General features: G+C 48.5%; 1 protein-coding gene and 1 long non-coding RNA gene across 5 annotated transcripts in view; one reads left to right on the top strand and one right to left on the bottom strand.

The window, feature by feature from the left end:
* DCAF1 (DDB1 and CUL4 associated factor 1) overlaps positions 1–4110 on the bottom strand; it is a 92113-nt gene extending 88003 nt beyond the window's left edge. The window contains exons 1-2 of one of the 2 annotated variants that reach the window (XM_065933595.1): positions 3973–4067; positions 1629–1678 (exon numbers count right to left, since the gene is read on the bottom strand). The gene's annotated coding sequence lies outside the window, so the exon portion shown is untranslated. Of the gene's footprint in view, positions 1–1628; positions 1679–3972 lie in introns of both variants that reach the window. The other variant, XM_065933594.1, reaches the window with a different exon arrangement.
* Positions 4111–4441: 331 nt separating this feature from the next.
* LOC136167812 (uncharacterized) lies at positions 4442–12555 on the top strand. Of its 3 annotated transcripts, XR_010663112.1 has the most exons (6): positions 4442–4831; positions 6766–6867; positions 8130–9601; positions 10068–10147; positions 10639–10728; positions 11805–12555. It is a non-coding gene; the product is annotated as an uncharacterized lncRNA (long non-coding RNA). The 3 variants fall into 3 exon arrangements; XR_010663111.1 differs by having other exon boundaries at positions 10639–12555; XR_010663110.1 differs by having other exon boundaries at positions 10068–12555.
* Positions 12556–14528: the final 1973 nt, after the last annotated feature.

Below are 14528 nucleotides of genomic sequence, written 5' to 3'. Positions count from 1 at the left end.
CAGAGCTGATAAGGATCAAGTATTCAAAATATATAAGAATACCTACAACTCAACAATAAAGAAACCTGATTCAAAAATGGGCAAAGTGGCCAAAATAGCTCAGGTGGGAGAGCATCAGACTGAAAAATGGGCAAAGTTCTTGAAGAGGCATTTCTCCAGTGAAGATGTACAAGTAGCCAATAAGCACATGAAAAAAATGTTCAACATCGTTAGCCATCAGAGAAATAAAAATCAAAACTACAATAAGATACTAATCATACCTGCTAGGATGATCAAAACCAAAAAATTGTAAAAGTACCACTAGCAAGGATATGGATAAACCAGAATGAACACTGCTGACAGGAATGCAAAACAATATAGCAGCTATAGAAAAGAGTTCAGTGGCCCCTCAAAAAATGTTTAAGAAAAAATTAAACACAGAATTACCGTGACCCAGCAGTTCCACTTCAAGGACTATAACCAAAAGAATTGAAAACAGATATTCAAACACTTGTACACAAATGTTCAAAGCATACTCACAATATTCAAAAGATGAAACAACCCCAAAGGTTCATCAACAGATGAATAGATAAACAAAATGTGGCTATATTCATACAATGCAGTTATTATTTAGTAATAGAAAGAAATGAAGTACTGAGATATGTTATAGCTGTGGATGAATCTTTACAACAATATGTCAGGCAAAAAAACTCTAACAGAAAAGGTCACATATTCTATGATTCTATTTCTATGAAACATTTAGAATAGGCAAATCCATATACAGAAAGCTGCTAAATGGTTGCCAGGAGTTTGGGGGAGGGAGAAGTAGGGAGCGACTGCTTAATGGATATATGGTTTCCTTGTGAGGTGATGAAAATTTCTTGGAACTAAAGGAGGTGATGGTTGCACAACACTGCTAATCTACTAAATGATTAACGGTTAATTTATGGTATATGAATGTTACCATTTTTTTAAATGAGGGGGGAAAAGGTCCAAGAGGGAATGTCTCTTGGATAACTTAAGCACTCAGCCTAGTAGGGCTTATAAAAGCAAAGTTTAAAGGAAATAATATCTCTAATGAAGGTCAACTCAAGTGTATTAAAATAGTAAAATTTAAAAAAATAAAAATAAAAAATAAAAATATATAAAATAGTAAAATTTTAGAGTTCAATTTAAAAACACACATGGACTTCTAGTACCATTTTCAAAATTTCAAATTAACTATGTCCAAATATAACTATAACTTTGGGAAAAATCATTTGCCTAGAGAAAAGATAAACTTAAACTAAGACAATAATATCAATGAAAATTCATTTTACTCTCTATGAAAGACTATTAAAAAAATGCAAAAGGTGTAGCCATCTTGTTATGGACAAGACAGTGAAGGTACATTACTAATTCCATGTTTCAAAGTGAGTTCTTCAAATGGTATGCAGAATTTATGGCCAGTCTAATAATGATACAATAGTTATCAATCACTGAATATTAGTATGAGACAGACACTTGATTATTATCCTGAAATTTTACTGCCATATTGTCCTTATTTTACAGATGAGGAAAGGGGCTTAGAGATGTCCCCAAGGCCATTCAACTGGTACTTGGTAGAAAAGGGGTTCAAGCATTCAAATCCCAACTCTGCCAACATATCTGTGAGATCTTGGTCAAGTTACTTAACTTTTCCAAACCTCAATTTCCTTATCTGTAAAAGGGAAATGGTTGTTGTGAGAGTTAAACAATAATCCTGTCCATAAAATGGAATAATATAAAGCTCTACAAAAGATATGTAGAGGGAATTTACTGGTGGTTCAATGGTTAGGACTCTACCTACCAGGGCCCTGGGTTCAATCCCTGGTTAGGGAACTAAGATCTCTCAAGCCACTCAAAGAAGACAAAAAGTAGAAAATCCTTCATCCCAAATGATGCCTACCCAAGTATTTAGGGGTGCTGCACCTGCAACTTATTTTCAAATAGTTCCACAAAATATATACCACATCTACGAGGCAAAATAATAACAACTGCTGACTCTAGATGGATAAACAAGTATTCATTTTACTATTCTCTCAAGTTTTTAATATACTTGAATTTTTTCCTAGTTAAAAAGCAGAAGAATACTGAGAAGCATTTCCTTTCCTATATGGACCAACTCTCAGTACACTGTCAAGTGATAAAACCAAAGTTTGTGTGTGTGTGTGTGTGTGTGTCTGTCTGTCCCTGGAAGAATACCTAAGAAACAGAAAATATTACTTTTGGGCAGGTAACTGACTTTCTGAAGGATAAAGGTAGAAGAAAGAATTTTCACTGTATCACTATCCTAGCTCTACCACTGTCCCACTATTTTGTTACCTTTTGTAACTTTTGAATTAAACCATAAAATCTGTCTTTTTGTAATACACAGTACTGTATAGCCTATTAGCTTAAAAACTATCCCAAAGCCTAAAAAAAGTTCACAGTAAGGAGAGATCCTATAAGGTTACGATTCTGAAACAGATACTTGTACGCAATCTTTATTTAAAACACACACACACACACACACACACACACACTGGGGAAAAACACAAATTTGGAGCTTCAAATAAAATTTACCTAATAATTAGTATGACATGTGAGATCCTGTATAGCAGCAGTCTATTACTGTCCATAACCATGACAGAAACAACATAAATAATTTGGTAAGAAACCAACTTACCTCAATCACTTCAAACTAACAAGTGGCTCATTCTACCAGACTCCTCCTCTATTAAGTCCCATTACTGTACAAGAGAACAGTAAAACGCTGTGCTCAACAACTAAGATATTTTGAGCATAAAAGGATTTCCTTTATAGTTCCCAAATTCTGTATCTATTTCCTTTGTATTAAAAAACATATTACCACTCAAAAATGAATAACTGCAATATACAAAACTCAAATTTTGATAGCATCAAGCAGAAGAACAGTAAATTCCTAGAGTCTAATACAAGTTCACATAAACCATTTAAGGTTTAATGAGAAGAAAATTACAGAACATTGCCAATGAACCTCATTCCGTACATTAACAAAGCGTTTAGAACAAGATGCTACTAATAATTAAAACACGTAGACTAATTTAAAGGCTTCATTGAAAAGACAAGAGTAAGGAAAAACTGAGGCCAACGTGACATGAACGAGTCATCTGGGACTCAAAAAGAACCTCTACGAACAGCCCCAAACTACTTCCTCAACAAAAACGATACCGAGCGCTAACAGTGCAATAAGAGGAAGTGAGACGCAAACCGTCTAAGAAGAGAGAATTAAGCAAACGAATGACACTCAGTTAAAAACAACTATAACCCTCGTTAACAGGATCCCAGGAAGGTTGGCGGGCGCGCCAACGTTTGGCTCTAATCAGCAGAACCTCACACCTCGCCTTCCGCCCCTCCCCTCCACCGGGGGGTGGGGGGGGGGGGTGGGAGGAGTCCCGGGAGAGCCCCGCCCCACCTCGCCCGAAAGAGAGCCGGGCGGGTGCTAGAGGGAGGTGGCACGAGGCCGAGGGAGGAGAGAGCCCGCCCAGGTGACTGGAGCTAGAGGCGGAGACACAGAATGGGAAGGGGGCCGTCGTAGGGCAAGGAAGATGGAGACCACCCCCCCACACCCTCTATCTCGCACAGAGCGAAGACTAGGAGGACTGGGAAGTAAAAGGTGATGAGCGGAATGAGAAGCGCCCCTCCCCCAGGCAGGGGCGGGCACACCCTTGCCCCCCACTCCGGGCGGAAGAGTTACTCTTGGGAAGCTTCTTTTGCGGACTGGAGGAAGAACGTGGAGGCCCCGCCCCCCGAGCCCCAAATCTGGAAGAGTAAAAGTCTAGTCAGGCCCTGGACCAAGCCTCCCGGGAGGCCCGGCCCGCCCCCTCCCAGCCGGCGGCCCAGGCAGGTGCCGCCCCTCCCCCAGCCCGGCGCCCACTCTCCCGCCCGCCCGACCACGCACCCTGTCTCCTCGCGCCCCTCTCAAAGAGCCGTCCCCCTTCCTTCCCCACTCACCTTCCCGGGCGGCTCTGCCGCTCCCCCCTGACCCCGCCAGCGGCCACAGTTCACACACACAGCCTCAGGTCCTGCACTCACTCTCCCTCACTCACACACAGCGCGACCACGGCTCCGGAGCGGCCCACATATTATGCGTCACTCTCGTGCTACGTACCCTGCGCGCGCGCGCGCGCTCCTCCCGACTTGGCGCGAGGACTGCCGAGGCGGGAGGAGAACACCAAGGCGAGCCCCGGCGCCGCTTGGGAAATGAAGTTCCGCCCCTAGGGGCGGGACCCACCGAGTCGTGGTTGGCGCGTGGGCATTATGCCCCGCGCGTTGACTTCTGGGGCTTGTAGTTTTAGTATAAACGCGAACTGCTACGTACTTATTGGCTGCTCAGGAAGACGGAAGCGAAAAGTGAGACTCGATCCTCCCAGGCCAACACCGGAACTGCTGGGTACCTTCTCAGTACTTTATTCGGCCCTGTGTGACATGTAAAGTCTTTTAGTCTCCCATTTGCTCCATTGGACCTAGAACATACCAGGATCTAAGAAAATATTTCCCAAAGCGTGTGAGAAATCACGGCACTCATTAAACAAAAGGCTTTGGTTTTTGTCTTTCTGTTCAAGACCTAGCCTGTAGAATAAAAAAAAATTCATCCTAGGTATTATATGTGAAGCAGAGAAAAGGAAAGCATCAAAAGGAAATAGATTGAGGCAGAGCTGACTTCGGACGTCATCTAATTTCTTTATTTTGCAGCTGGGAAAAGTGAGACCGAGAGTGTGAGTGACTTGACTAACATCACACAACCAATTAGCAACAGAACCAGAAGGACTCCTGACTCCGACTCTGGGATCCCTTTTTGGAGACGTGAAAGGTAAGCATCACAACTGGGCATACTCTCTCCCTAACGGAGATCCTACCCAGCCTTTATTCCTAGGAGTCCTGAGCAAGTTCCTACGCATTTTTATGGCGTCCTCACAGCAATTTCACATGGGAAAAATGGGACACAGCAAGTTTGCTGCCATGCTCAGGTTCCATAGCTAGTAAGAAGCTAGCCTGAGCCTGGATGCTGGGTCTCTTAGTTCTGTTGCTCACAGGATCGCGTTACCCGCCTTTAAGAAGAGACCTCCCTCCTTCACTTAGGTTTGTAACTTTAAACAGCTGATGTTCAGGCACAAAATTCTAGAATGTTGGGTGGCAGCACGCAGACATGTCACCTCTCTGCAATGCCACACAGTTCTGTTCTCTATGCCTCTGGGATTTTGCCTATCTCAGTAATAGCCACTAGCATTTCCTTTGACTTCATAGCTCTGAGCCAAGTGTTTTACCCACACAACCCTCACTACCACCCCCACAGGGTAGGTACAGTTCGCCACCTCCACAGAGGAGAAATCTGAGCCCAGATTGGTTCCCCATGGAATGGGGCCCAGGTTTGTCGGTGCAGAGGCTGTGGACCAATAACTTTCCTACATCTGTCTTCCAACACTCCTGCAGCTGACTTTCATGCTGTGATTCCGTGGACCATGAACCCAAAATGCATGAGCATGGAGCATTCAAGCCTTAGATACCCTCCCTCTATCCATGAGCCAGCCAGTGCGGTGCAGCTTCCCCACTGACTGGGGTCCTGAAAGGCAGACCTCTTGCAGGAACCCAGGTTCCCAGTTCCTCTACTCCTGTCACAGCCTCAGCCTGCCACCAGATGGCGCTGCTCATCTTCAGAAAATCAGCCTGGGGTGCTGGATAAATGATGGGAATAAGGGGTATATCCCAGAGGCCCTTTGGAGAAGCCAGGGCCCAGGGGGCGGTGGAAGCAGAACAGGAGATAATTCAGAGCCTGTCTAGCAACTGCTCCCTCCATAATCTGTTCTGTAATGCCTGCGGCCCCCCTACCTCTGCCAAAAGCTCCCCACGTACACTGCCACACATCTGTAGGCACTCCTAGACTCCCCTGGGCTACACACACATTTCATACACACTGACACATTTCATAGGTCAAGCACAGGTGCCAGAGACTCAAGCACTCCCGCGCACTGCCACCAGTCCTCACAGCCAGCCTTTTCACACTTAAGTACATGGTGAACACAAAGCTACAAATAATCGGGCCCACACTCTCAGCTTGGCCTGGCGCATCACGCCTGAGTCATTGGAAAAAGAGATTCCTTGGCCTCTTTGGAACAACATTTCTGGACTTTGTCTCCCTCCGCCCTGCCTCTGCCTGTCTTCCGCTGTGGTGCACCTCAGAAAGAAGCTTCAAAGGGCAAGAAGTCATGCTTGCAGGGCTGCCCAGTGGCAGAGGGAGGGCAAGAGGAGCTCAGCACCAAGTCCCCCAGACTCAGGTATGCTCCATCCGGCCTTCATCCCCACACATGCCCATGCACTGGGCTAGGAAAAAAGTGATAACACCAAGTCCTCTGCACTTTGGCATTCTCCTCCCCTTCCCCTTGTCTCCCCTATCCCTCCCTCTTCCCTTTTCCACCTCCCCTTCTCTCCCATCACATGCTTCCATGTTCACTGAACCCAGGTGCTCCCATCACAACTCCTGTGCCTCCTCCTCTCCCCCACATCTCTTCCCACTCTGCTGTTGGTTGAACAAGACTACTGCAAGTGTCCAGGAGTAACAGGTCCAAGCTCCGGGGACCCCAACCTCGGCCAAAAGGGAATTCTAATCATTCCCTGGGTGCCTTCCCCCTTCCTGGGAGCCCCCTACAGCCCCCTATAAAGATGGAACACTGCCCTCATTTCAGAGGCAGTGTGCAAAGCAAGCACCCCTGCATGACTGCATCCAAGTCCACTAATTCCATTTCACAGAGTGAAAAACCGCCAAGGCTGCACCTCATCCAGTAGTTGCAGACACTGCAGTCTCCAGAAGTCAGTCCCCCAGCCCCTGCCTCCAGCCCACACAGGAGTCAGGTAAGAAATGAAACAGCAACCCCCCTTCAACCCTGCCCTAACTCCCATGTAACCAGGGGCCCAGCCAGAGTGAGGAGCTCCCTGCAATATTTAAGACAGACTTCTCTATTTTTAGTTCTTCTTCATCTGAAATTAAAATGGAACTGGACATGCTATATTTTATCTAGCAATCCCACCTCAGAACTACTGCTCAGCCACAGACCACTGCCAGGACTCCCCTCAGTGATTCCCCAGGTCTCGCTTAAATCATCTGCAAAATAGTTAGGAACAGCTGCCTCCCAGTGGGTCTCGTTAAAGGTTAGAGGGGCCAGGCAGTCAAGGCTGCCTTATCTAAAAGTTCATCTGGGTGATATCAGGTTCAAAGTCCTCTGTTGTCTCTTGAACCCTGTCACTGATGGTCACAGAAAAGAAAAGTTTCTTTTCCTCTTCATTGGGAAGTTTGTAGAAAGAGATAGGTCATCAGCTGAGTCTAGCTTTGGAGGTCCACAGCTCCGAGTCCTGACGCTGCTGCTCCTGTTGCCTGGCTGTGGGACCCTGATCTTCACCTCTCAAGCTTCAGTTTCTCCAGCTGGAGAATGGGAATAGTGCCTCCTTCCAGTCTTGCTATGAGGACTAAATGTGATCATGCCTGTGAAGTGCTCAGCTTGGGGCCTGGCACACAGGAAGTGCTAGCTAAGTGGTGGCTATTTCTATCATAATTTTTCTTGGCCTCTGGCTGTCCCTGCTGCCGTCCTGCAGGACCACATCAGCCCTGGCTGATTTCTGTTTGCTCCTTGTATTACTGCCTGCTTGAAGAGCTCAAGCTTTTCTCATCAAAATGAGAAATGAGCTCCTTTCAAGAAAAATCCTAAGGCACATTTTCAGACGCACTGGTAAACATCCTTAGGGATCATCTTTCCACTCTGTGGCCCAGCACAGAACTCTGAGTGGGTCAGAGGGTGGATTTAAGGGGATCTGCTCCTAGGCCTCCTCATGTCTGAGAAGGCTGCTATCGATCAAGGGTGAGGGCAGTCAAGGCCATGTCACCCTCCCCAAACCAGTCTGTCGACCCTCCTCCCTGCTGAGATGAAGCCTGCATCTGGAATCCTGCTCAGGGCACACTTACTCCTTTCCCTGGGCTCCTCTGGCTGGATGGTGATGTCACAATCAAAGTAGAGGCCACGGGGATGGCCAGAGATTATGTTCCCAGGCCACCCTCCCAATGGACCTGCACAGCACACACAGGGGCTGGAGCATGCAAAGGCCCAAACTTTGTCCTCCAGGCGCTCCCAGGACCTGTCAGATCCCCGAGCCTGGCTGCCCGTCATCATCCTTGCTGACTCCTGGGGCCCTGCTCTTCCCAGAGGCGGTGCTCCAGGTAAGAGTTCAAGGTTGGTGAACAGGTGCAGGGGAGGTAGGGAGAAAGCAGCCCCGGCCTCTCTTGCCTTAGGTTTCTAGAATTGTAAATCCTTCGGAAAAGAAACAACAGTAAAGTCAGCGTTGAAGAGAGATTCTGTTGCTCTTTTAACAATGCCTGTTTGTAGCTATGAGGCTTCTACAGGATTCAGGACTCTCTGGCCTTTAAGTATCACTTGAAGGTGCTCTGAGGACTGCTTGGGGAGACCATGATGAAGACTCAGGTCAGATAAAGCTTCCCACCCCATCAGTTCCTTCACTGGAAGGGGAGGCTGGGAGCAGAATGACTGTTCGATGATCGGAAGCTGGTCTAACCCCCAATTCAGAGATCAGAGACCCACCACCGCCACCTGGAGTAATCACCAACTGCCCCACCCCCAAACTCAGTGGCGATGAACCTGGACCCCAGAGAGATACTGGCAGATGTGGGCAGGAGCTCAGTTAGACCTGGGAGCCGAAGCCATCAAGGTATGTGGGTGGAGGAGGGGTGGTGTGCTTCTAAGTGCAGAGGATGTCGCGGGCTCTCACCATTAGGCACTTCTTCATTCTCTCAGAGGTAGGGGGTGTCTCTCCATGAAAAGTCACATGATGTTCCTGAGGGGAGCCCCTCGGCCCACCTCCTGCTTCACCAGCCCAGACTTGTCACAGGGGGCCTTTTGTGAAGTCACAAAGCTGGCTGCCTCCTGCCAGGACCAGAGACCAGGACAGCCAAGGACTACTGGGCATGACTTGGGGGGATGGAAGTCTTCATTCAGAAGTGGCCTTTGGACTCTGGACAGGGGTCTGGAGGGCCTCAGGTTGTAGGGAATGAAGGACCCTGTTGGAGACCCAGGGAAGCAGGCAGTGTCTCAGATCCTGGTCATTGCCAGGAAGTGAGAGCAGCTGGGGCTGCTTGGCTGTGGGTTTATCCCACAAGGGCCAGGGGTAGTGGGGAAGGAGCATAGGCCGCAGCTGAGTACATACCGAGGTCCTAATCACTGATGTTCTGGGGGTTTCGTGGCAAAGAGAGGTTAAGACCTCCATCTGAACTGGGGACCAGATCTTCCCCTCGGCACAATCCATCCATGATCATCTGCTTATTGATTCCACCTGCTTCTTGGGCAAGTGCACGTGGCCAGATTCTGTTGGTGTTAATAAGCAGCCTTGATAGCACCTTCGTCTGTGGGACTGCTCAGAGGTAGAAGACTGTCAGAAGAAATGCAAGTCCCCAGTGTTCACTCTCTCCAGAGTGTTGACATTCCTGCCCCCAGAGGAGCCAACCCAGGAGAGGAAACGGGAGAGAGGAGAAAGCCTCACTCCAAGAAATGTGGGAAGTCAGCCACTGTTGTCAAAGGTCATGGTGAGTACGGGGAGGGTGGGGGGAGCCACTTGCCAGGAGCCCTGTTCTAAAAACTGATGAATGAATCTCTTTCCGTGAAGTGAATGATTCCTGTGCCTAGCCCTATAACTGAGTCCCTTGAACTGAGACTGTAACACCCATTGGAGATGACAGGCCCTGTCCTCAGGGGCCCACAGTCTAGGAGCTGAGTGACCGAGCCCGGCTGCCCCCCTTACAGAGAAGGCTAAGTTCCCAGAAAATGGTGGGGCAGCCTGGAATCAGGGGCCCCGCCTCCTAGGCCAAGGCCTTACATTTCCCTGAAGGTAAGAACAGGTTAGAATCTTGAGGGGTTTTAACAGTTGAGCCCAGACAGCTTCACACCGCCCCTGAGCGCCTGCAAGTCTGGGTCTTGGGGTCGCTCATTCTTTGGAGAGTGGCTCTTCCCCACATGGCTCCTCTCTTGGCCGTTTTTGTTGCTGCATTCAAGCCAGGCCTCCAGAGAGAACCTCCTGCTGTCCACTCCATGAGGCCCGTGGGTGTGCTGTGGGAATAGACCTGGCCTGAGGGGTGAGTGACTAAAGGGTGACTCTGGGTGAGATTCCCCACCCATTCCTCATAACTTTACTAGATCCATGGTTTTCAAATTTTGGTAGCATTATTTCAGCACAAAATTTTTTTTTTAATCCAGTTTAAATCATGTCCTGTTCATTAAGTAGGTAAAGGAACCATATTGGAAATTGCAGGGCATAGTGTGCCAGAGTCCCTACCAATTCTGAGGAACCCCCTACAATTCCAATAAACACAGTTTTGGAAAAACACATGCCCCATGACTTCCAGACCCTTCCAGGTTTGGCCTGCCCATGAAGCTTCAAAGCCCAGGCTTCAAGGAGGATGAGAACAGGAAATGTCATGTTTAGTGGCCACCTCGAAACCCTGACCCGAGTAGCTTCCCCAAAATCGCTTCGAGTTTCTGGTTCTGACTTATTTACAACTGCCTGTGCATCCCCAGCCCCCCTCTTACCTGACCTTCTCCTGCGAACTTTGCTTCTCCATTGCAGGCTCTAAAGGCAGCATCCAGCCCTCTGCGGCACGAAACCCACATAGGAGTCCTAAGTCAGGAACACACCAGGCACCTTTCTGTAGCTGAGGTCAGTAGGCAGCAAACAGGAGACTCTCTTCCTTCAAGCTTTGATTTACTCTCTCCTGACACCCTTGTAGCTTCAAGAATTGTTGTTTTGTTTGTTTGTTTTTTAATACACAATGTATCCGATTTCATGGAGCTGATAGCCTCATCTGAGAGCCGGAAAAGGCCCAGGGCCGCCTGAGTGGGGGACAAACCCTGCGCTCCCCATTTCTCTTCCCTAAGATGCAGAGCAGAGGGGACATGGGCAAGGTGGACTCTCCACGCCACAGGCCAGTAGAGGCCTGGATTCCAGGCGCTTTTGTTCCAGAGAATCTCTGAGAAGCATCACGTCCTTGGCTGCTCTCAGGAGGACCACAAATTCAGGAGAGCGGAGTAGAGATGCTGTGGCTCTTGTTCCAGAGAAAGGCAGCTATGTGGTAGCTGGGAACACAGGCTGCTTTGCCTGCCTTCATGGCTGGGGCCGCAGGGCAAAGAGCAGACACTCACTCTTGCCAGGATGGTGAGGGAACAAACAGCGACCCTCAGTAAGTAGACAGACTAATGGCGGTTTCTAGCCCTGGCCGCACATTTGAATCACCTGTGGCACTCTTCTGACCAACCAGTGCGAAGACCTTATTAATTCCACACCAATCAAACCAGTATCTTTACAGGTGGGGCACAGCCATCTTTATTTTCCAAAGCTCCCCAGGTGACTAACTCACAGCCAAGGCAGAGAACCCATGGCCTAGGAGGAGAGATTAGCATCAGACAGGATTTGGGTGGAATGGTCTTCACCCTGAGGTGGGGCCTAGTGGCTTGAAATCCTGGAGGCCAAGTAAGCTGGGCTCTGCTGTCACTGGAATCCATGGGGCCCCCTCTTACCCACCTACCTTCACACCAATCTACCTGCCACACAGACTCCAGAGCACCTCTTTTGGGAAAAGCAGGACAAAAGGCTCAAGGATCCAGCCCCAGGGAAGGAGAATGTGCACTCTGGTTTAGAATCTTTTCTCTTCCAAGATTTTTTGATGTGGCCCACTTTTAACATCTTTGTTGAATTTGTTAGGACATTGCTTCTGTTTTGTTTTGGTTTTTTGGCAGAGAGACATGTGGGATCTTAACCTCCCCTACCAGGGATGACCAGGGATCGAACCCACACCCCCTGCATTGGAAGCACAGAGTCAGCCACTGGGCCACCAGGAAAATCCCCTCTGGCTCAGAATCTTGACCATTTCTTTCTAGCTGTGTGGCCCTGACAGCCCTTCTGAGTATCCATCCTCATCTGTCAAACGGGGCAGTATTGAGTGTGGTTGCAAGGAACACCTAGCTCATAGGAAGAGCTCCAGAGATGGGGCTGTTAGCAGCAGTTAGCCCAAACTCAGTCCGTCAGCCCAGACAGGGCCCTAGTGATTACCTGTCTAGACCCTTGCTTTTTGCACGAACACCTGAAAGTCCAGAGGGGAGAAATTTTCCCAGGCCATGCAGCCAGCCAGAACCTTAATCTCCCTCCACCCAGGCAGCTTTTCATCAGAGCGCCCTTCCTTAGCTCCTCTCATCCAGCAAAACTCCAAAAATGATCACTGGGGCTTCTAAAGAAATAAGTGAGGATTTTAACACATCTTTCTAACGTCTTCATTGAGATGCTGAGTTGACCTTTGGGGCAGAGGGTGCACTCAGCTCATTTGGCCCCTTGACCCTAATGCACTTTGTCTCCTGTTGCTTTTGACATTCTTAGTACTCTGGTGCCAACTGTGTGGGCCCCTGGGTATGTAAGATGGATGCCACTGGGGCCTGGGCCTGGGGTTAGGAAAGGCAGAGAGGTCAGGTTTTCCATATAAGCTTGTTTTGTACTCTGAAGCCACTGAACATGTACGAATAAAAATAAAATTGGTATCAAAGAATAAAGCTATGCTTGTCATTGTACATTTCTCAAAGCCCATAGAATGTTCGGGCACCAAGAATGAACCCTAACACAAACTGTGGACACTGGGTAACAGTGATCTGTCAACACAGGTTCATTGATTGTGAAAAGCGCACCTCTGTTTGGGGGATGCTAATGGGGGAGGCTGTACATGTGTGGGGGAAGGAGGTTTTGGGCAACTCTAGTTTCTGCTCAGTTTGGCTGTGAACCTAAAACTGCTCTAAGAAAGAGTCTAATTTATAAACAAGCAAATAAAGTAAAACTGACAAACTCAGAGACTGGTACCCTCCCCCTGGTGTTTGCAAGGATTATATGATCTAATGGACATAAAGGACTTGGCCTGACCCTGGTGATTGCTCAATGTGGACCGACTCTCATGTTTTATTCTGAGCCATCTCTGTCGCATGATTCCCTCTCAGGTGCACACTCGTGGGAGGAAGCTGGTGGGAACAGGCCCTGCCCACTCTTTATCTCAGGATGCTGAGACACCAGAGGCTTTGTCACTAGCTCAGCCGCATGGTTTGACTGGTGATGCTACAGCCAGGCCTCGGGAGACAGTTGCTAACCTCCATTGGGGCTGAAGTTCTGCACTCGGTCCAGGCTCCTGCCAGGCTCTGAGCACTACTTTGTGCGGTTCTTCGAAGTGTTGCCTCATCAGTCCTGTGAGGGTAGGCATCATGCTCCATTTTGAGAGATGAGTAAGCTATGGCTCAGTCACACACTGTGTGACTAAGTGTGCAAGACTGCTCAGCTCTGTGGACAAAGAGAACAGAGCTCCTGTCTGGAAAGGAGGCACTGGAGGTGGGCCTTCAGCCAGCACACCAGGGACTTCTTGGCCCGTGGCACTCAACCTTCCCCCCGCTGCCCAGCAGCCTAGTAAAGATGCTGCCTTGGACAACAACAGCTTCTTCCCAGAGGGGCTGAAGCAGCCCTGTGACCTCCACGGGTGTTGGGACACCTGTCCTGGGGAGGCATGAGAAGCATGCCAGCTCCCCACCTTTGAGGGCCTGGGATTGAAGGTGCTGGAGCAAGAAACCTGACTTCCTCCAGCCTTTCACACCCATTGTAGGCGCTCATGCCTCCTTTTGTGAACCCTTGCTGGCTGCCTCCTCCAGGTGAAAGGGAGATGAGGAGGAGGAACTCTGATGGAGAGCCAGACCTTCAGTGTGGTAGCTCGGTGCAATCTGGGAAGGCTACCTGCAGGTGGTGTGAGGACTAGGCTGCAAAGGAGGGAAGAGAAATTGATGAAGGGAGCCACAGGAAGAACCCCAAATCAGATTTCCCTTGGCCTCCTTAGACCTGCAGGTGCATCTCGCTCCTGCTGTTCACTCATTTGCTGAGTCCTTCATTGATTCATTGAGCATCATGTGCTGGGCAGGAAATAGTGTTCTGCCTGATGTTCATAGGCTTCTAGGAGAGACAGCCACACAAACAGCTGTACAACATGACAAAGGCTGCAGTGAATGTGTCTGGGACCCACAAAGGCTGCCTGAGGGGTCAGAGAATCCAGGACAGTTGGCATATAGCTATTGAAAGACCAAATTTATGTTTGTGCTTAGTCACTCAGTCATGTCAGACTTTTTGCGACCCCTTGGACTGTAGCCCCATCAGGCTCAACAGGATTTTTTCCAAGTCCATAGGACTTTTCAGGTAAGAATACTGGAGTAGGTTGCCATTTCCTTCTCCAGGAGATCTTCCTGACCCAGGGATCAAACATGCATATCCTGTGTCTGCTGCATTGCAGGCAGATTCTTTACCCACTGAGCCATCGAGAAAACCCAAGTTTATGTTACTTAACTCCCAAATATGCTTACTAAACAAATTAATCCTTTTTATAGGAAAAAGATGGTACTTTGCTCTTAAACAATATTGAGTTCCCCAATGTGTTTGTAAGCTCCACGTCC

This window comes from Muntiacus reevesi, chromosome 4, assembly GCF_963930625.1.
Source record: "Muntiacus reevesi chromosome 4, mMunRee1.1, whole genome shotgun sequence".
NCBI lineage: Eukaryota > Metazoa > Chordata > Mammalia > Artiodactyla > Cervidae > Muntiacus > Muntiacus reevesi.
Note: the sequence above shows the minus strand (reverse complement) of the source record. Positions and strands in the feature narration are given on the sequence as shown.